The sequence below is a fragment of the Mobula hypostoma genome, chromosome 13 (genome assembly GCF_963921235.1).
Source record: "Mobula hypostoma chromosome 13, sMobHyp1.1, whole genome shotgun sequence".
Taxonomy (NCBI): domain Eukaryota; kingdom Metazoa; phylum Chordata; class Chondrichthyes; order Myliobatiformes; family Myliobatidae; genus Mobula; species Mobula hypostoma.
This window is the reverse complement of record NC_086109.1, coordinates 54,175,929-54,197,796: the sequence shown is the minus strand read 5'-3', so window position 1 is coordinate 54,197,796 and position 21,868 is coordinate 54,175,929. Positions and strand designations below refer to the sequence as shown.

The 21,868-nt window shown below is 44.4% G+C and overlaps 1 protein-coding gene across 7 annotated transcripts in view; it reads left to right on the top strand.

Moving 5' to 3' along the window:
- rab27a (RAB27A, member RAS oncogene family) overlaps positions 1-21,868 on the top strand; it is a 201,105-nt gene that overhangs the window by 105,663 nt on the left and 73,574 nt on the right. The window contains exon 1 of one of the 7 annotated variants that reach the window (XM_063066504.1): positions 557-697. The exons of the other annotated variants lie outside the window; for them this stretch is intronic. The gene's annotated coding sequence lies outside the window, so the exon portion shown is untranslated. Of the gene's footprint in view, positions 1-556; positions 698-21,868 lie in introns of those variants that run through there. 7 annotated transcript variants of the gene reach the window in all.

The following is a 21,868-nucleotide window of genomic DNA, read 5'->3' as shown; positions in this document are numbered from 1 at the left end:
TTAGGATTGTGTTCAGAATGAAACTAACTCAGACCCAGCCTGTACAAGTGCATCATCCAGGGTAGCTGATATGATTTTCTTGATTGATTCCCAACATTTCATCCCTTACTCCCAAAATGTGAGTCCTGTCTCATTTGAGAGCACTCTCCCTTGGGGCTGACTGAAGTCCTCACCTAGAAACATGTATGCATCTCCCTTGGTAATGTGCGGCTGATGTTGGGGTGTTGCTGTACTTCCGATGGAAGTGTTGATTGAGATTTTCCCCAACTAGTCCCTCGAGTGGATGTAATGCATATTGGTATTGGAATGGGGAGTTTGGGGAATTATCATTGTGCCCAAGCCAGCAGACACCCCATATGCTGTATTAGCATGTCTGTCACGGTTGCTTGGGGTAAACATATCATTCCACGAAATACACACACACACTCCTTGTCTCTGCCCAGCTCCTTGCCCCGTCATTGTTAAAGGTTGAGTTGTATTTTGGGTGGAGACATTTAATACCTGGAACCCTCCCTCATCTCCAGTATTGCACACACAGCCACCACACCTTCATTTCAGGAAGTTCCTCAGCAAATGCAAACACTGACACGTAAGCTAAAATGCTGTGTGCTTTGCAGGTGGAGCTGATGTGCTGCCACAGGCTGGGTCTGAGTTAGTTTCATTCTGAACGCAATCCTAATTCATTAAGGCATAGCAGGTAAGAATAGGTTTGGATATTGGAATAGCAGAGACTGAATCCTCACGACAGCCGCATTTACTGTTGGTCAGGCTCCAGGCTCTCTCTCATCCCAGTTGCTACTGTTAACTTAAATGCTTTTGCTTCTTAATCTTTCTTGAAGAAAATGTGTTCTGAAATGCTATCGCTGAGTGCTTATTATGTTGATTGCTAGGAGTTGAAGGATTTATCTCTGTGAAGTTTGGCAGTGATTGCAGCTCTGTGATCATGTTCTCCCTCGGCATGCAGGATGTGTACAGTGGGTGGCAGGAACGTGTCCACTCCACGCAGTCGCTCACTAACCTCTCAAATGGATGCTGCTGTACAGTGTCTTCTGCATAAATCGTATTTGAGCATTTTAACAAAATTGAAATGGGATAAATCTGAAGCCATGTAACTGCTCTTGGAGAAGAGAGTGTTGTGATGATGGCCTTCATAAGAACTGATATTGTGTCTCAGATGATTTAGTTTGGTGCCATTTGTTTGAAGCCCTGAACATTCAGGAATTTGGAAGCAGTGTGTGCCTAGATCACATTCTGTTTGTCTGCAAAGTAAAACAGGATAGGAATCTGTTTTTACTTTATGTAGAGATTTATTTGGTTTCAGATACTACTTTAATTTTCATATCTTTTAATTTCCTTGGTGAGTAAAATTCCATTGATGTGAAGTTCCTGCAGCTTGTGCTGTACTAGTGGGTTTTGTTACTTAGCAGTCATCTTGGGTGACTGGGCAGTGATCCTACATAGTTTGAGCTCATAGGATGGGATGTTTCAATCCTTTTGATAAGCAGATCCTAACTCAGGTCAGAGCGTAGAGATCTTCAGGTGTGACTTGGTGGGTGGCAGATGCTTCCCAGGGGTCATCAGGTGGGCACCCCCGTTCTTAAATGTTTCATCAGTTTAAGCCCACTGCATCTCTAGAGGGTCAACTGGGTGACCCAGTATCCCAGGTGCACCGCCCTTCACATTTGGCCACCCATGGGTCATATTAGGCTCAGCTGCCATCACTCCTCTTCAACCATAACCAGTGGCTGTTTCACTCAGCTACCTCCGAGAGTTCTTTTATAACTTGCCACTGACCATGGGCTCAGACTCCGAATCCCTTCAGCAATCTGACTATGGATGTAGCCACAAATCCTCTGTAGCCAACCTCTACTGGGAAAATCTGCATCTTCCATCCACGCTGCTTAGCATCTGTGGCCAGCTCAGTGCATCTGTGTGTTTGCGTTCATATACCTACACAATATTACTTATCTGCTGTTGTGTAAAGCATCGGTTTTATACCTGCAGCTGGCATCGCTCCTGTGTCTGTAGGTGTACATTGGCTGCGTCAAGTCCAGAATGCATGTCTGCACCTGTCAGAAGGTAGAGGTGCAACAAATGCTGTACCTCAGCTTGAGCTGCATGAAACCTCCAATGGTTACGGCAAACGAATTGAATTGACTTGACTTTATTTCTTACATCCTTCACATACATGAGGAGTAAAAATCTTTATGTTACGTATCCAACTAAATGTGCACTGTGCAATTTATGGTAATTTATAATAAATATTATGTACAACAGGACAGTCAATATAACATAGAAATACGTTTGTGTCAGCATGAATTAATCAGTCTGGTGGCCTGGTGGAAGAAGCTGTTCTGGAGCCTGTTGGTCCTGGCTTTTATACTGCGGTACCATTTCCCAGATGGTAGCAGCTGGAACAGTTTGTGGTTGGGGTGACTTGGGCTCCAATGATCCTTCGGGCCCTTTTTACACACGTGTCTTTGTAAATGTCCTGAATAGTGGGAAGTTCACATCTACAGATGAGCTGGGCTGTCCACACCACTCTCTGCAGAGTCCTGCAATTGAGGGAAGTACAGTTCCCATACCAGGCAGTGATACAGTCAGTCAAGATGCTCTCAATTGTGCTGCTGTAGAAAGGATTAGGGGGCCCATACCAAACTTCTTCATCCATCTGAGGTGAAAGAGGTGCTGTTGTGCTTTTTTCACCACACAGCCGTATGTACACACCATGTGAGATCCTCAGTGATGTTTATGCCGAGGAACTTAGAGCTGTTCACCCTCTCAACCTCGGATCCATTGATGTCAATAGGGGTTAGCCTCTCTCCATTCCTCCTGTAGTCCACAACCAGCTCCTTTATTTTTGTGACTTTAAGGGAGAGGTTGTTCTCTTGACACCACTGTGTCAGGGTGATGCCTTCTTCTTTGTAGGCTGCCTCGTTATTATTTGAAATTAGACCAATCAGTGTAGTGTCGTCAGCAAATTTAATTAGCAGATTGGAGCTGTGGGTGGCAACACAGTCATGGGTATACAGAGAGTAAAGGAGGGGGCTTAGGACACAGCCCTGGGGGGGCTTCTGTGTTGAGGGTCAGAGGGGCAGAGGTGAGAGAGCCCACTCTTACCGCCTACCGGAGATCTGACAGGAAGTCCAGGATCCAGCTACACAGGGCAGGGTGAAGGCGAAGGTCTCTGAGCTTCTTGTCAAGCCTGGAGGGAATTATGGTGTTGAATGCTGAACTGTAGTCCAAGAATAGCATTCTCACATAAGCTGCCTCCTTCTCCAGATGTGCAAGGACGGTGTGTAGAGCTATGGCTATTGCATCATCTGCCGATCGGTTGTCTCGGTAGGCAAATTGTAGGGGTCCACTGTGGGTTGTAGCATGCTGCAGATGCAGTCCTTGACCAGTCTCTCAAAGTATTTGCTTATTATTGAGGTGAGTGCAACAGGACGCCAGTCGTTGAAACAGTAATCTCTGCTGACTGCATGAACAAGGCTGGCTGGTGCAGGGAAGGACTCACTTGGAGTTGCACCCTGGTCTGACAGGAAACTTTTTCAGATCCTTCATTGTCTGTGAACTCACCATGGGAGCAGATTCACCCAGAGGGGCCTGGAGACTCTTCCACTGAACACATCAACACCTAGCTCACTAGTGAGAATAAAGGTCAGGATTTGAATATACACCTGGGGCAGAAACTAATGGATGGATTTGGTGTCTGGAGTGGGATTAATAGAAACAGAGGGGGTGATGGCCTGTTCCTGTGCTGTGAATTCTACGTCTTGGGATCTTTTCAGACATAGAGAGGTTTTGGGATCCTGAATTTCTACCAATATTAGCACTCGTCGTCTTGAGCATTTGGGCGCAATCACTTTTATCTTTACAAACCACGGGGAAGCAAACCGCAATCCTTTGCAACTCCAACTACTCTGTGGCAACTTTGATTTTGTTGCTCACCTGGTTGGGCAAGTCTCCTGGAGCCATGTGGCCTTGTGACATTAACTGGTCCTCCAAAGGAATATTGATTTTGCTGAAGGATTCTGAGAGATGTGGTTTTGCAGTTCTTGGATACAGCTGGAACATTCTTGTGATTAAATTACTTCGTTGTTTCCAGCAGGTACTTTGAATTTTATTCCTACTTTCAGATATTGTGGAAAATTTTTAGTGTTTAGAAAGGCTCTACTCTCCTGAATAATGGGAAGCTGGAACTGACAGCAGATCCTGGGCACCTCTGACCAGTGATATCTTTGTATAGTTCTTTCTGTTTCATCTGAAAACTGAGTTATTTGTAAAACTATGGGCAAAAGAACAGGTAACTCTTGACTTTATGCACTGTATTCTTCTGGTGTGTATTGAATCCTATACAATCAGGAAACCTTACCAGTGCCTCACTTTCCGAAGAGAGCTGAACTAGGCACATCTATACTCACATTCTTCTATAGATGTGCAAAAGAGAGCATCCTAACATGCTGCATCACTGCATGGTACAGAAACTGCCTCGCAGGCAGGTTCCACAACGGGTAGTCAAAAACGCCCTTCGTGTCTCCAGCACCAGCCTACCTGCCATCAAGGACACATGTACCGAAAGGTGCTGGAAAAGCGTCAGTGACATCACAAAGGATCCTACCCACCATGCTCATGGATTGTTTGTCTCACTCCCATCAGGGAGGGGGCTATTTAGCATCCATGCCAGGACCACCAGACTCAAAAACAGTTACTTTCCCCAAGCAGTAAGGCTGATCAACACCTCTACCCACTCACCCACTCCTCCACAATCCCCTACCACTAATTTATCATTTCCTGTCAGAGTCACCTTGTGTATAGACATGAGGCCTCGCGTCACTTTGTGAATACAGAATCAATCTCTGTATATAAGCTACCTATGTATTTATATTTATGGTGCTTTTTAAATTATTGTGTTCTTTATGTTTTTTGTGTTCTTTTGTGCTGCGTCAGATCTCGAATAACAATTATTTCATTCTCCTTCATGCATGTGTACTGGAAATGTCATTAAACAATCTTAATAGTGTTGACTTGAAAAGAAATTAAAAACCTTCAATAATCCAGCATGCTGAATTGACAGATTTTCCAGGCTTCTGGATGTTATTTCTATTACACTGACAAATTCTAATTTCAGCAGACTTTACAGAATATGATAAAATTGGCAGTGAAGGAGTGAGTGGGTGGGGAATGTGAGGAACAGGACTCTGGATTGGCAAGCAACACTTGGGGAATCAGGTGATGAATCATTGAGATATCTCAGTGGTAAAACGGTGGATTACCACAGTTTTATTGCTACTCTGGATGGAGAAGGAGGGCTTGTGTGTTGTGAAAACTTGCCTATATTTCTATGTTGAGTTGCTGGTTGAATTCTGTTGCTGCTGTTCAAAGTCTGGTCCCTAACAAGCAGTTTCTGACTTCAGTGCAGTATTTCGGTGACCTACAAATGACTGCTATTACCTAAACTATGATGATGTCCCAGCAGTGTAAACCTCACTTTAGAGACTCCTATAACTTCCCGGAACAGTTCTGAAGACATACACTGTGGGAAGCGCTAACATTCTCTTTTGAGACGTTAAAGCAAGTCTTTGTCTGCATTAGAGTGATGTTGTATGAAAACAGGCCCTTCGGCCCACCCAGTCTGTGCTGACCAGTTTACACTGATCTGACATTAATCCCACTATCAACATACATCAAAGTTGCTGGTGAACGCAGCAGGCCAGGCAGCATCTATAGGAAGAGGCGCAGTCGACGTTTCAGGCCGAGACCCTTCGTCAGGACGAAGGGTCTCGGCCTGAAACATCGACTGCGCCTCTTCCTATAGATGCTGCCTGGCCTGCTGCGTTCACCAGCAACTTTGATGTATGTTGCTTGAATTTCCAGCATCTGCAGAATTCCTGTTGTTTGCGTTTTAATCCCACTATCTGTTTTGCTTCTCACGAACTCACCTTTGATTCTACCACTCACTTGCACATGAGGGTAGTTATCCAACCAACCTGCAGAACTTTGTGGAGGGAACTGGAGTAAACATAGAAACAGAGAAATCTGGGGCACATTACAGGCCCTTTGGCCCACAATGTTGTGCCAACCATGTAACCTACTCTAGAAACTGCCTAGAATTTCCCTAGTGCATAGCCCTCTATTTTTCTAAGCTCCATGTACCTGTCTAAGAGTCTCTTCAAAGACGCTATTGTATCTGCCTCTGCCACCTTCGCTGGCAGTGCATTCCACACACTCACCACTCTCTGCATAAAAAAACTTACCCCTGACATCCCCAATGTACCTGCTTCCAAGCATCTTAAAACCGTGCCCTCTTGTGTTAGCTATTTCAGCCCTGGGAAAAAGCCTCTGGCTATCCACATGATCAATGCCTCTCATCATCTTGTACACTTCTGTCTGGTCACCTCTCATCCTCCGTCACTCCAAGAAGAAAAGGCCAAGTTCACTCAACCTATTCTCATCAATAGGGAGGAGAGAAGCACCAGAGGATTGGAGGGTTGTAGATGTTGTTACCTTGTTCAAGAAAGGGAGTAGAGATAACCCAGGAAATTATAGACCAGTGAGTCTGACTTCAGTGGTGGGCAAGTTGTTGGAGAAGATCTGGAGAGGCAGGATTTATGAGCGTTTGGAGAGACATAATCTGATTAGGGATAGTCAGCGTGGCTTTGTCAAGGGCAGGTCCTGCCTTATGAGCCTGATTGAATTCTTTGAGTTTGTAACAAAACACATTGATGGAGGTAGAGCAGTGGATGTAGTGTATATGGATTCAGTAAGGCATTTGATAAGGTTCCCCATGCCAGGCTGCTTCAGAAAGTAAGGAGGAATGGGGTCCAAGGGGTCCAAGGAGACCATGCTTAGTGGATCCAGAAATGACTTGCCCACAGAATGCCAAGGGTGATTGTAGACGGTTCGTATTCTACATGGAGGTTGATGACCAGTGGTGCTCCACAGGGATCTGTTCTGGGACCCCTCCTCTTTGTAATTTTTTATATATAAGTGACCTGGATGAAGAAGTAGAAGGCTGGGTTAGTAAGTTTGCTGATGACATAAGGGTTCTGGATGTTGTGGATAGTGTGGAGGGCTGTCAGAGGTTACAGCGGGACAGTAATAGGATGCAGAACTGGACTGAGAAGTGGTAGATGGACTTCAACCCAGATGAGTGTGAAGTGGTTCATTTTGGTAGGTGTTCATTTCTGGTCATCTCATTACAGGAAGGATGTGGACACTACAGAGAGAGTGTAGAGAGAGTGCAGAGGAGATTTACAAGTATTGGAGAGCATGCCTTATGAACATAGAACATAGAAATTTACAGCACATTACAGGCCCTTTGGCCCACAATGTGCCAACCATGTAACCTACTCAAGAAACTGCCTAGAATTTCCTGAGCGCATAGCCCTCTATTTTGCTAAACTCCATGTACCTATCTAAGATTCTCTTAAAAGACCCTATTGTATCTGCTTCCACAACCACCACTGGCAGTGCATTCCACACACTCACCACTTTCTGTGTGGGAAAAACCTACCCCTGACATCCCCTCGATACCTATTTCCATGCACTTTAAAATTATATAACCATATAACAATTACAGCATGGAAACAGGCCTTCTCGGCCCTTCTAGTCCATGCCGAACTCTTACTCTCACCTAGTCCCACCGACCTGCACTCAGCCCATAACCCTCCATTCCTTTCCTGTCCATATATCTATCCAATTTAACTTTAAATGACAACATCAAAGCTGCCTCAACCACTTCTGCTGGAAGCTCGTTCCACACAGCTACCACTCTGAGTAAAGAAGTTTTCCCCCTCATGTTACCCCTAAACTTTTGCCCTTTAACTCTCAACTCATGTCCTCTTGTTTAAATCTCCCCCATTCTCAATGGAAAAAGCCTATCCACATCAACTCTAACAATCCCCCTCATAATTTTAAACACCTCTATCAAGTCCCCCCTCAACCTTCTACGCTTCAAAGAATAAAGACCTAACTTGTTCAACCTTCCTCTGTAACTTGGGTGTTAGCCTCGTGTTAGCCATTTCAGCCCTGGGGAAAAGCCTCTGGCTACCCACATGATCAATGCCTCTCATCGTCTTACACACTTCTATCAGGTCACCTGTCATCCTCTGTCGCTCCAAGGAGAAAAGGCCAAGTACATTCAACCTATTCTCATAAAGTACACCCTCCAATCCAGGCAACATCCTTGGAAATCTCCTCTGCACTCTCTCCATAGTATCCACATCCTTCCTGTAGTGAGATGATAAGAATTGAATACAGTACTCCCAAGTGGGGTCTGACCAAAGTCTTATATAGCTGTAACATTACCTCATGGCTTTTGAACTCAGTCCCACTGTTGATGAATACACCATACGCCATCTTAACAACACTGTCAATCTGTAGAGTACCTCTGAGTGTCCTGTTGACACGAACCCCAAGATCTCTCTGATCCTCCACACTGCCAAGAGTCTTACCACTTAATGCTATATTCTGCCATTATATTTGACCTACCAAAATGAACTACTTCACACTTATCTGGGTTGATCCCAATCTGCCACTTCTCAGCCCAGTTCTGCATCCTATCGATGTTGTGCTGTAACCTCTGACAAACCTCCAGACTATCCACAACACCCCCAACTTCTGTGTAATCAGCAAATTTACTAATCCACCCTTCTACTTCATCATCATATACCTCTGCTATCTCCTCCCGCTCCATGCACATATTTCTACTCACTCCTGATTGGTCCTATTCTCACACAGCTCATCCTCTTGCTCTTCACATACTTGTAGAATGCCCTGGGGTTTTCCTTAATCCTGCTCGCTAAGGTATCCTCTTCTAGCTGTACTAATTTCATTTTTGAGCTCCTTACTGGCATCCTTGTAATTTTCTAGAGCTCTAACAGTACCTAGTTTCTTGAAATTTTCATAAGCTGTTCTTTTTTTCTTAAGTAGATTTCTACATCCTTTGTACACCATGGTTCTTTAACTCTATCATCCTTTCCCTGCCTCAATGGAACATACCTATTCAGAACTCCATGCAAAGATTCATTTGCCACATATCTGCCGTGCATTTCCCCGAGAACATCTCCCAATTTATGTTCCCAAGTTCCTGCCTAATAGCACTATATTTCCCCCTACCCAATTCAATGTTTTCCCAAATTGTCTGCAGCTATCCCTCTCCAGCGCTATGGTAAGGGAGAGAGAGTTGTGATCACTACCTCTAAAATGCTCTCCCACTGAATGATCTGACACCTGACCAGGTTCATTTCCCAATACCAGATCAAGTGTAACCTTTCCTCTAGTTGGCTTATCTACACATTGCGTCAGGAAACCTTCCTGAACACACCTAACCCGTTCCACCCAGTCCAAACCCTTTGCTCCAAGGAGATGGCAGTATCCAAAGGAAACCCTCACAGTCATAAACTCCACACCTAGAGCACTAGGGATCAGGGTTGAATGTGGGTCTGCCTCCACAGCTGTGCCATTCTCGAGTCAAAGTAAAAAAGAAATCCCTTGGTTTTACAGTGAAGGGCCAGGTTACCAGTGGATCAACAAGAGCACAGACTGATCACGTTAAAGGGCTCCTCAGTACATTTGGTGACTGGTCATTGGCCATGCCAACCTAAATCCCATTTCCTAGCTCCTACCCCATGAGAGCATATCAACTCATTGTCATGGAAGCTTTTCTCCCAAATTCCCATACTCTCCCAGGTGGTAGGATACAGGTCATTGCTTTCAAGATCAGAAGAAGTGAAGAGGAAGTGCAAGTTTCCCTTGGCAGAGCTGTCAATAAGTTAGAAATGATTTTAAATAAATGGTAGCTGGATGTAAGGGGTGGGAAGATCTCTCTCTCCTCCCAGAGAGTGGTTAGCGTCTGTTGCCTGTTTAGTATGCAGTCTGATCCCTGTCCACCACTGACTTCAATGGGTGGTAATTTCTCTTCATTCGAGGGATGTCAGGTTTGGATTTAGTTGCTCACCCTTAGTTGCCTTGAAGGTGGTGGTGAGCTGTTGCAGTCTTTAAGGAAGGTTGGCCAGCAGTTCCAGGATTTTGACCAGTGAAGGTGAAGGAATGGTGATATATTTACAAGTCAGGGTGGTTTGTGGCCTGGAGGGCAACTCCCAGTCAGTTGCGTTCCTGTGCTGTTGCTGCCCTTGTCCCTCTAGCTGGTAGAAGTACGAGGTTTGGGAAGTTCTGTCTCAGGAGTCTTGTTGAGTTGCTGCAGGTCATCCTGTAGAAGACACAAACTGCTGCTACTCAGCGATGGAGTGAGAGAATCACTGTGGATTTGGTGCCTGTCAAGTGGGCTACTATGTCCAGTATATCAGCGGTCCCCAACCACCGGGCTGCGGACTGGTGCCAGGCTGCGAGGAAACGATATGAATCAGCTGCACCTTTCCTCATTCCCTGTCACACACTGTTGAACTTGAACATAGGGTTGCCAACTGTCCCGTATTTGCCGGGACCTCCTGTATATTAGGCTAAATTGGTTTGTCCCATACGGGACCACCCTTGTCCTGTATTTCCCCCGCTAAGGTAGAGCATTCCTATGAAACCTTTCGTGCCGATATAATGTGAAGTGAAGAAGCAATTACCATTAATTTATATGGGAAAAATTTTTGAGTATTCTCAGACCCAAAAAATAACCTACCAAATCATACCAAATAACACATACAACTGGAAATAACAGTAACGTATAGTAAAAGCAGGAATGATATGATAAATACACAGCCTATATAAAGTAGGAGTAATGTATGTACAGTATAGTCGGGAAGATTAAGGCAAAACTGATTTGTGGGGAAAAAAATCGGCACGTACGCGCATGTGCACATCACATATGCGTACGTCACTCACGCATGTGCACACGGGTGCCTGCGCAAGGCTTCATGGTCATGGTTGTCTTTCCTGGGGTAACGTGTCCCGGGAATTGACTGCTACTTTTGTCCCTCATTTGGGAGTGAGAAAGTTGGCAACCCTAACTGTAAAAGACATGTTGAGGTGAGTTTAACCCTACTTGAACACCCCCCCCCCCCCCCAGGTCGGCCGGTCCGCAAGAATATTGTCAATATTAAACCGGTCCGCGGTGCAAAAAAGGTTGGGGACCCCTGCTGTATATCATAATCATAGAAAACTACAGCACAGAAACAGGCCCTGTGGCCCATCTAGACTATGCAACACCATTTAAACTGCCTGGTCTCAACAACCTGCACCCTGAGCATAGCCCTCCATACCCCTACTATCCATGAACCTATCCAGACTTCTCTTAAACATTGAAATTGAACTCACATGCACAATTTCCACTGGCAGCTCATTTCACACTCTCAACACCCCCGAGTGAAAAAGTTTCTCATCATGTTCCCCTTAAACATTTCACCTTTCGCCCTTAACCCATGGCCTCTAGTTGTAGTATCACCCACCCTCAGTGGACAAAAAGCCTGCTTGCACTTACCTTATCTGTACCCTCATAATTTTGTATACCTCTATCAAATCTCCTCTCAATCTTCTATGTTCTAGGAAATAGTTCTAAACTATTCAATCTTTCCTGATAAGTTAAACCTTCCAGTCTTTGTAAATTTTCTCTGTACTCTTTCAACCTTATTCACATCTTTTCTGTAGGTAGGTGACCAAATCTGCACACAGTATTCCAAATCAGGCCTCACCAACGTCATTAAAATTTCAACATAACATCTCAACTCCTGTACTCAGTACTTTGATTTATGAAGGCCAATGTAACAAAAGCTTTCTTTACGGCCATATCTGCCTGTGCTGCCACTTTCAATGAACTATGGATGTTTACTCCCAAATCCTTCTGTTCTTCCACACTTCTCAGTGCCCCAGCCCTCACCGTGCAAGTGCTACCCTGGCTGGGCCAACCGAAGTGCAACATCTCACACCTCTGCATTAAATTCCATCTGCCATTTTTCAGCCCATTTTTCCAGCTGGTCATATCCCACTGTAAGCTTTGACAGTCTCTTTTCTGTCCACTACATCCCCAATATTGGTGTCATCTGCAAGTTTGCTGATCCAGTTAACCACATTATCAGATTGTTGATATAGACAACAAACAACAACCGTCCCAGCACCAATCCTTACAGCACTCCATTAGTCACAGGCCTCCATTCAGCGAGACGACAATCTACTACCACTCTCTTGCCTCTCCCACAAAGCCAATGTCTAATCCAATTTACTACCTCATCTTGAAGGCCGAGCAACTGAAACTTCTTGACCAACCACCCATGTAGGACCTTGTCAAAGGCCTTGCTGAAGTCCCTTTAGACAACATCCACTGCCTTGCCTTCATCCACCGCCTTGCCTTCATCCACCTTTGTGGTTATTTCCTTGAAAAACTATATAAGGTTGGTCATACACGACCTAGCACGCACAAATCCATGCTGACTGTCCCTAATCAGTCCCTGTCTATCTAAGTACTCAGAATACCTTCCCTTAACTTTCCCACTACAGGTTTCTCCCGCCATCCAAAGGTAGAGCGTTCCTATGAAACGGTTCATAAGCCGAAATGTCGTAAAGCGAAGAAGCAATTACCATTAATTTATATGGGAAAAATTTGTGAGCGTTCGCAGACCCAAAAAATAACCTACCAATCATGCCAAATAGCACATAAAACCTAAAATAACAGTAACATATAGTAAAAGCAGGAATGATATGATGAATACACAGCCTATATAAAGTAGAAGTACTTTTCCACAATCATTGCTGCACTGTTCTCTGTAGCGAAAATCTCACGCAAGCGCTGTTGTCAGAAACACGGCGCAAGCACTCTCCAGTAACCTTTAAGCTATGAAGCTGCCAAATCATACCAAATAACACTTAAAAATACACAGCCAATATAAAGTAGAAATAATATATGTACAGTGTAGTATCACTTACAGGAATCTGGAAGACAGCGCCAAGCACACTGACGATGGTGTGTTAGGCTGAGTCTACGGAGGTTGGGGTGGTGCAGTGGCCCCCCACCCTCCGGGCCACCGACCGATACTGATGCGCGAAGAATGCAGTGGTCCAGTGGTGGCCGGGATGCACCCAGCACATCTTTAAGAAAAAAGTCAAAATAAACAAGCTAATTAATTAGGTTCCACCTGGGATATAAATGTCGGCCCAGATCAGAGGTGACGCAATTGGCAATCACCTCTGATCTGGGCCGACGTTTACATGCCGGGCAGCACCTAATTAATTAGCTTGTTTATTTCAGCTTTTTTCCTTAAAGATGTGCTGGGTGCCTCCCAGCTACCGCTGCATTCTCCGCGGATCGGTATCTTTCCAGGGGTTAGGGTGGTGAGACACTGGGGAATCATCTGTTTCCATCAGGGCAGGCAGGTCATCTTCTTCTATGTCTGCCTGCCTCGATGTCGAAGGTCGAGGTTCGTCGTCTGCTGTGGCTGATGTGGAAGGCTTACTTGACTGCTTAGCCTCGCGCATTTTTCTATCATACAGTTCTTTGTAAGCACTCAAACCATCTTGCAAATTTACCCTAAACCGACGTAACCTTTCAAAATTAAAGTCGTACTTTATCATTGCAGCGAAAATCTCACGCAGTTGCCTCATGTTCAGTTCCTGGACGATTTCACTTTCGGTCCATTCGCTACTGTATTCGGTTTTGATTGTTATCCTTTCCTCTTGCAATTGCATCAGCTCTTCATCTATCAGTTCTTGGTCATGGGATGCCAAAACCTCTTCAGCATTATCTTCATCAACTTCCACAAGCCAAACTCACTTTGTCCTTACTTCGTTCGCCACGATCGAAAAGCTTAACTATGTCCAGTTTTACACTAAGTGTAACACCCTTACGAGCTCTTTTAGGGTTTTCCGATACCTTAGAACTCATCTTGCTAACGGCTGCTCACAGGCACGTGTTTAAGCAATGCCGGCAAGAATGCCGTTCCGAATCTGGGGGAGGAGCGGCTGCTCAGGGCGCGCTCTGTTTTTTTGCACGCTGCTTTTTATTACGCGCTGCTTTTTCCATGTGCTGCCTTTTTTGCGTAACAGTGAAAACACCTTCTGTTAGCGAAAACAGGTAACTAATGTAGGTCTTTCGTAACAGTGAGGTTTTGTAAAGCGAACGTTCGAAAAGTGGGGGACACCTGTACTGATGTCAGGCTCATCAGCCTATAATTTCCTGGTTTAATCTTTGAGTCTTTCTTAAACAGCAGAACATAATTGGCTATACTCCAATCCTCTGGTACCTCACCTGTTACTAACGATGATTTAAGCATCTCTGCAATTTCTGCACTTGCCTCCCACACGGTCTGAGGGAACACCTTGTCAGGCCCTGGGGATTTGTCCACCCTTTGCCTCAAGTCAGCAAACATCTCGTCCTCTGTAATACATGATCTTGCTGTTTGTTGCTTTGCCTCACTCCTATAGTCTCTGTGTTTGTCTCCTGAGTACAGATGCAAAATTGCAAAAAAATCCATTTAAGATCTTCCCCACCTCTTTTGGCTCCATGTATAGATTACCTTTCTGATATTCCAGAGGACCAATTTTGTCTCTTGTAATCCTTTTGCTCTTAATACATCTGTAGAATCCCTTGGGATTCTCTTTCCCTTTGTCTGCTAGGGTACCTCATGCTTTCTTTTAGCCTTCCTGATTTCTTTCTTAAGTGTTCTCTTGAAGTTGAAGTTCTTGAGAGTTGTTGAAGGTGCGTTCATCCAGGATGGTGTAGAGCATTACATTAATCTCCTGAAATGAGCCTTGTAGGTGGTAACGGATGGGGAGTCAGGAGATGAGTTACTCCTGACGGGGTTCCCAGCCTCTGACCTGCTCTTCTAGGTCCAGTGTGTATGTGGCTACTCCAGTCCAGTTTCCGTTCAGTGGTGGACCCCCAGAGCATTCAGTGAGGGTGAAGGCACGAAGTGTCAAGGGGTGAGAGTGGTAGGAGATCGTCATTGGTTGGTATTTTTGTAATGTGAATGTTATCTACAACCTTTCAGCCCAGGCCTGGATATTGTCCCGGTCTTGCTGCATTGGGATGTGGACTGCTTTGTCTGAGGAGTTGTAAATGGTGCTGATGATCTAGCAGTCTTCAGACCTGATCTTGTGATTGAGGAAAGGTCATGAATGAAGATGTTTGGGCTTAGGATACTGTCCTGGGGAACTCCAGCAGAGAGGTCCTGAGGTTAAGATAATTGACTTCCAACCACCAAATTAAATTTTTTTAGAACATGGAATAGTATGGCACAGAAACAGTTGTACCCAAACCACAGTGGTGCTAGAAAGTTTGTGAACCCTGTAGAATTGTCTTTATTTCTGTATCAATATGACTTAAAATGTCATCAAATCTTCACACAAGTCCTAAAACTAGATAAAGAGAACCCAATTAAATAAATAACTCAAAAAAAATTATACTTGTTCATTTATTTATTGAGAAAAATGATCTAATATCCCAGATGCAGGGGTCCAGACCCTTTGGAGCACATTGGGAAGTCCTGTTCTAACTCCTAGCCAGGAAGTTCCATGGGCTACCTTGAGCAATGCCTGGACGTCTCTAGGTAATGGATTAAAAATGAGGCAAGTCTGGACCAACCAATTATGAAAGGCTACTAGTTTGTTTTGATAATCATGTGGCGTAACTCAGCTGGGGTTCGGGGTCTAAGCATCAGACATTTTCCACCGTTATGCGAGAAGCCTGGAACAGAGAGCCTGAGCTTCTCGCCAGCAGGGAATATTTACAATCCTTTCTTCCCAATAGTTGGCCAACCATTTACCATACACCGAGGCCTCTTCTATTACCTTGTAGTCTAAATTTACTCTCCCAGAGCCCTCAAAGTCCCTCTTTCTGATTTGATTTTTAAAAAATATTTTCCCCCCCTCTTGTTTCCACTTGTACCTCTACTCGAACTTGGATAGTCACCGGCCAGTGTGGGACACCTTCAGCACCTGTGTCCGGTCTTGACTCCTCTTTCTCGAGTGAGTCTCACGGATGGGGTAGTTTGGAATTCCGTGCCATAGGGATCCCATCCTCATCGCCAAGTTACTGTAGAAGAATTTACCTACTTTTACCATATTTTACTGCAGGAGAATTTACCCTGTTATCAAACAGATATAAAGACACAGACCTCGCACTAAGGTTCACCCTTTAATATGTGACCACGGAGCCATTGCCTTATGACTCTGCCAATGTCAGGTTACATCTTAAATTTTGGGCAATGGCCAACAGCCAACATACTTGATCAGCACTTGTTAGGTATCAGCCAGACCACAATGTTTCGGCATAGTACACAAAGTTTGAACTGCATGTCCACATTCAGTTCCCCTTTTAACCAGATAGACTCGGACTAAGGTCAGCAATACCTCATTAATGGCATGAGTCTGCGCCTGATCCTGTCATCCTCATAACCAAAACCTTGGGCAATACTTGGCTAGTCAAGCTTAACAACAAAGTTTAATTGAAAATTTAATTTCCTTCCACAAGCAGACAGAAGATTCTGTGGGTGTGTAAGAGACACCTGGATGGCAAGCTGCCTCCCAGATTCCAGGCTCATGGATGTCTCGGATTGAGTCCACAGCATTCTAAAGCGGGGGTGGGGGGGTGGGTGAGCAACTGGAAGTCGTGGTACATATTGGTACCCACAACATAGGTAGGATGAGGGAGGAGGTCCTGAAGAAAGAATATAGGGAGTTGGGTAGAAAGTTGAAAAGCAGGACCTGCAGGGTAGTAGCTGAGATTCTGGTGCACGAGCAGCATTTCAGATTTCTGGATCTTTAGAATTTCTTTTGGGGAAGGTATGTTCTATACAATAAGGGTGGGTTATGCCTGAACTCAAGGAGGGCAAATATCCTTGCAGGTAAGTTTGTTGGAGATGATAGGAAGGGGTTAAACCAGAGTTTCCCAACCCTTGTTATGCCAAGGAACACCTACCATTAACTGAGGGGTTGGTGGACTCCTGGTTGGGAACCCTTGGTTCAAACTAATTTGGCAGGGGGTTGGGAACCAGAGTGATACTGTAATGCTGAGGATGGGGCCGTTGGTATACAAGTGGATGCATTGTGTAGTAAGACTGTGGGGAAGGACAGGCAAAATTACAATCAGAGGGATGACTTGAAGTGTCATGGGGAACAAATTCAAAAAGGATGATGAAGGTGTCATATTTGAATGCACAGTGTATAGGGTAGGTAATCTTGTAGCGCTATTAGAGATTTGCAGGTACAACGTTGTGCTATCTGAATTGTGGCTGGAAGATCAGAGTTGAGAGCTTAGCATCCAAGGATCCATTGTATCGAAAGAGCAGACAGGTAGGCAAAGCGGGTCAGTGGCTCTGTTGGTTCAGAAAAAAAATGAAATCAAATCCTTAGAAAGAGGTGACATAGTACAGGCAAGTGTAGAATCCCTTTGGGTAGATAAGAAACTGCAAGGGTAAAAAGACCCTGATGGGAGTTGTACACAGCTTCAGAGCAGCAGCCAGGAAATGGGATACAAATTACAGCATGAAATTGAAAAGGCATGTAAAAAGGGCAACGTTATGACAGTCATTGGGGATTTCAATATGCAGGTAGATTGGGAAAATCAGGTTGGTGCTGGATCCCAAGAGGTGGAATTTATAGAATGCATACCAGCTGGCTTTTTAGAGCAGCTTGTAGTCGAGCCCACCAGGGGAAAGGCAATTTTAGATTGGGTGTTGTGTAATGAACCAAATTTGTTTAGACAGCTTAAGGTAAAGGAACCCTTAGGAGGCAGTGATCATAATACGATAGTATTCACCTTGCAGCTTGAGAGGGAGAAGCTAAAGTAAGATGTATCAGTATTACAGGTGAGTAAAGGGAATTACGGAGGCATGAGAGGAGCTGGCTGAAGTTGATTGGAAGGGGACACTAGCAGGATGATGGCAAAGCAGCAATGGCTGGAGTTTCTAGGATCAATTCTGAAGACACAGTATAGATATATCCCAAAATGAAGAGGTATTCTAAAGGTAGGATGACACAACTGTGGCTAGCAAAGGAAGTTAAAGACAGCAGAAAAGCAAACAAGAGGGCATATAATAGAGCAACCATTAGTTGGAAGTGAAAGGGCAGGGAAGCTTTTAAAAACCAAGAGAAGGCAACTGAAATAGCCATAAGGAGAGAAAAGATGAAATTAGACAGTAAGCCAACCAATAATATCAAAGAAGATACCAAAAGTTCTCCTGATATAGAAAGAGTAAAAGAGAGGCAAGAGTGGCTATCAGACTGCTGGCTCTGGTGAGGTAGTAATGAGGGACAAAGAAATAGCAAATGAACCTAATAAGGATTTTGCGTCAGTCTTCACAGTGGAAGACACTATTACTATGCCAGAAATTTGAGAGTCTTGAGGGCAGAAGTGAGTGTAGTTGCCACTACAAAGGAGAAGGTGCTTGGGAGGCTGAAAGGTGTGAATGTAGATAAGTCACCTGGACCATATGGTGTACACCCCAGGGTTCTGAAAGAGGCAGCTGCAGAAATTGTAGCGGCATGAGTAATGATCTTTCAAGAATCACTAGTTTCTGGAATGGTTCCAGACGACTGTAAATTTGCAAATGTCACGACACTCTTCAAGAAGGGAGAGAGGCAAAAGAAAGGAAACTATAGGCCAGTTAGCCTGACTTCAGTGGTTGGGAAGATGTTGGAGTCGATTATTAAGGATGAGGACTCAGGGTACTTGGAGTCACATGATAAAATAGGCCAAAGTCAACATGGTTTCCTCAAGGAAAATTCTTGCCTGACAAATTTCTTGGAACTTCTTGAAGAAATAATAAACAAGATAGACAAAGGAAAATTGTTTGATGTGTACTTGGATTTTCAGAAGGACTTTGACAAATGCCACACATGAAGCTGCTTAATAAAATACGAATCCATGGTATTACAGGAAAGATTCTAGCATGGATAAAGCAGTGGCTGACTGGCAGGCGTAGGAATAAAGGGAGCCTTTTCTGGTTGGCTGCCAGTGACTAGTGATGTTCCACAGGGATCAATTCTTTTTACATTATAGGTCAATGATTTGGATGATACAATTGATGGCTTTGTTGCAAAGTTTGAGATGATATAAAGATAGGTGTAGGGGCTGGTAGTTCTGAGGAAGTAGAGAGTCTACGGAAGGACTTGGACAGATTAGGAGAATGGACAAAGAAGTGGCAGATGGACTACAGTGACAGGAAATGTATGGTCATACACTTTGGTAGAAAATATGAAAGGGTTGACTATTTTCTAAATGGAGAGAAAATACAAAAACAGAGGTGCAAAGGGACCTGGGAGTCCTTGTGCAGGATTCCCTAAAGGTTAATTTGCAGGTTGAGTCTGTGGTGAGGAAGGCAAATGCAATGTTAGCATTCAAGAGGACTATAAAAGCAAGGATGTAATGTTGAGACTTTATAAACCACTGGTGAGGCCTCACTTGGAGTATTGGGACCATGTTTGGGCCCCTATCTTAGAAAGGTTGTGCTGAAACTGGAGAGGTTTCAAAGGAGGTTCATCAAAATGATTCCAGGATTGAATGGCTTGTCAGATGAAGAGTGTTTGATAACTCTGTGGCTGTATTTACTAGAATTCAGAAAATTGAGGGGTGACCCTAATTGAAACCTGTTGAATGGTGAAAGGCCTTGATAGAGTGGATGTGGAGTGGATGCTTCCTTTGGTAGGAGAGTCTACCGCCAGAGGAAACAGCCTCAAAATAGATGGGTGTCTTTTTAGAATGGTGTGGTGAACCTGTGCAATTTGTTTCCACAGACAGCTGTGGAGGCCAAGTCTTATTGTATATTTAAGGCAGAGGTTGATTGATTCTTGATTGATCAGGGCATGAAGGGATATGGGGAAAAGGCAGGAGATTGGGGCTGAGAGGAAAATTAGATCACTCATGATGAAATGGTGGAGCAGACTCAATTGGCCAAATGGCCTAATTTTGCTGCTATATGTTATGGTCTTATCGGTTTCGGGGTATTTGGGGACATGTGATAAAATAGACCAAATTCATCAGGGTTTCCTTAAGGAGAAATCTTGCCTGACAATTCTGTTGAAACTCTTTGAGGAAATAACAAGCAGGACAGATAAAGGAGAATTGGTGGATGTTGCTTACTTGGATTTTCAGAAGGCTTTTGACAAGATGCCACCCATGAAACTGTCTAACGAGATAAGAGCGCATGGTATTACAGGAATGATAAATACAGTAAAAGATTGACCGACTGGCAGGAGGCAAAGAGTGGGAATAAAGGAAGCCTTTTTGCTTAGTTGCCAGTGACTAGTGGTGCTCCACAGGGCTGGTGTTGAGACCGCTTCTTTTTACGTTATATGTTAATGATTTGGATGACAGAATTGTTGGCTTTGTGGCCAAGTTTGCAGATGATACAAAGATAGTTGGAGGAGCAGGTACTGCTGAGGAAGTAGAGAGGCTACGGAAGGACTTGGATCAGGAGAATGGGCAAGGAAGTAGCAGATGGAATACAGTGTTGGGAAGTATATGGTCATTCACATTGGTAGAAGGCATGAAGAATTTTCTTTCTGCCCATACAAGGAGTCTCTAGGCTGCTAACACAGACTCTTAGGCTCTCAGCATTAACCTGCTGTTAAATTCTCTGCTTTGAGAGCAGATGTTCTATTGCATAAACTGGAAGAAAATTCAGAATTCTGAAGTGCAAAGGGACTTGGGAGTCCACCTGTAGGATTCCTGAAAGGTTAACTTGCAGGTTGAGTTGGTGTTAAGGAAGGCAAATGCAATGTTTGCATTCATTTCGAGATGACCAGAATGCAAAAGCAAGAATATAGTGCTGAGGCTTTAAAAGGCACTGGTGAGACTGCACATGGAGTATTGTGAGCAGTTTTGGGCCCCTTATCTAGGAAAAGATGTTCTGGCATTGGAGAGGGTTCAGAAGAGATATGAGGAGAATTTGAGGGCTCTTGGTCCATCGCTGGAATTTAGAAGAATGAAGGGGTATCTCATTGAAACCTAGTGAATATTGGAAAGCCTGGATAGAGTGGATATGGAGAAGATGTTTCCTATGGTGGGAGTGTCTAGGACCAGAGAGCACAGCCTCAGAACAGAGGGACATCTATTTAAAATAGATGAGGAGAAATTTCTTTAGCAAAAGAGTAGTCAATCTGTGGAATTTATTGCCACAGACTGCTGTGGAGGCCAAGTCATTTAGTGTATTTAAAGTGGAGGTTGATAGATTCTTGGTTAGTCAGGCCATCAGAAGTTATGGAGAAAAGGCAGAATAGTTGGGTTGAGGGGTAATAAATCAGCCATAATGGAATGGCAGAGCAGACTTGATGGGCTGAATGGCCTAATTCTACTCCATCTTGCAGTCTTATGGCAAAGGACAAGTCAAAAGGATGTTCTCAAGCCACCGTTGGAAATAGTGCAATGTTCCCATGTAATATTGGCCAGTGGTCGTCGGCCAAGAGTCAAAGGGGAGAAGTTAACAACAGGTTAATGCTGAAAGCCCAGGACCCTCTGTCAGGAGCACGCAGACTTCCTGTGTGGGCAGTGAAAGGCGCACATCACCTCACCCACTGGCCATGACGATATTCGATCTTGAGGGACTGAAGAAGATGAGGACATACACAGATGGACTGAAAGGGGTGTCAGCTACAAGTGCAGGTCCTTCGCAGGTTAAGAATGCTTGAGTACAGCCCATACGTAGGAACGGGGCTCCAGGAAATGGGTGGGATAGATTTGCTGGCTGCTGCGTCGTTGCAGGCATCTTCTGCTGGGCGGGAAGTCAGCTTGCAACAACAGCTGAATGTAACTTCACACCGCCTCAGTTGTCCAGTGTCTTCATTTACATCGCCGTGCTGTTACTTTTCCCACTTGTGAAGTGTTCTGGTTACAAACAGTTTATGGATGGAATCCTAGAAAATACATGTATTGACGATCTGTGACATCTGCAATGTGTTTGGGTAGATCCACCAGAGACTTTGTGTGTGT